The sequence below is a fragment of the Neophocaena asiaeorientalis genome, unplaced genomic scaffold, assembly GCF_003031525.2.
Source record: "Neophocaena asiaeorientalis asiaeorientalis breed wild unplaced genomic scaffold, Neophocaena_asiaeorientalis_V1.1 scaffold275, whole genome shotgun sequence".
Classification (NCBI taxonomy): Eukaryota; Metazoa; Chordata; class Mammalia; order Artiodactyla; family Phocoenidae; genus Neophocaena; species Neophocaena asiaeorientalis.
The window spans coordinates 5,884,415-5,885,226 of NW_020173679.1; positions in this window are offsets into that span (position 1 = coordinate 5,884,415).

Here is an 812-nt window from a genome sequence, read left to right on the forward strand (position 1 = left end):
TCAGCAGGCGGACTCTCAACCACTGCGCCACCAGGGAAGCCCGAAAAGATCATTTTTACACTGTTTCTTGACTCTGTGTTCCTCCCCCAAAGCTGGTGTCATGCATATTACCTTTTCCCATCATACAGATGGGGCACACGGGGTCCAGAGTGTGGAAGCACTGGAACTGAGGCCACACAGCTGGGAACCCTGGCCTCTGAGGGAGCCTCTCGGCTGGGCCTTGGTTAGATCAGCAGCAGATCCGCGCCCCGGTGGCTGCCAGTTCCCCGACAAACTCAGGGCCAGCGTGGAAACTGCTGACTGGCCCCTGGCTTTCCTTCGGGCCACAGCGGGGGCCCTGGCAGCGCCCACTGGTTGACCCCGCCTGTCTCACTGAGATGGGTTAAGTGCCGGTGGAGGAAAGGTGAAAGGAGGACCAGCCACCCTGGAGCTCCCTGGAGCCCTCTGGAGCCCCGCCCAACCCCGGATCAACAGCCCCTGGCGCGGCCCGCGAGAGCCCGCCGGGAATGCCCTGGCGCAGAGCCAGAGGGACCCAGGTCGCGCTCCCTTTTGCAAGGGGTGGCGCGCGGGGAGCGCGCTTTGGCACCAGGCGGGCGCGGGGGTGCGGGGCGCACGACCGTGACACGCCCTCTGAAATCCACTGGGGCTGGGGGCGCTTGGTCACTGAACTTGGTCGTCGAGTGTTCCGCGCCAAGTCCGCGAGACAGGTCTTATTGCCCGGTGTCGGAAATAAGCTGCCCGGGCGGGGCCGCGTTTGGGACGGCCACTCCGCCACCCCTGCCGCTCCCACCTCTCTGCCGGGATTTTCCAGC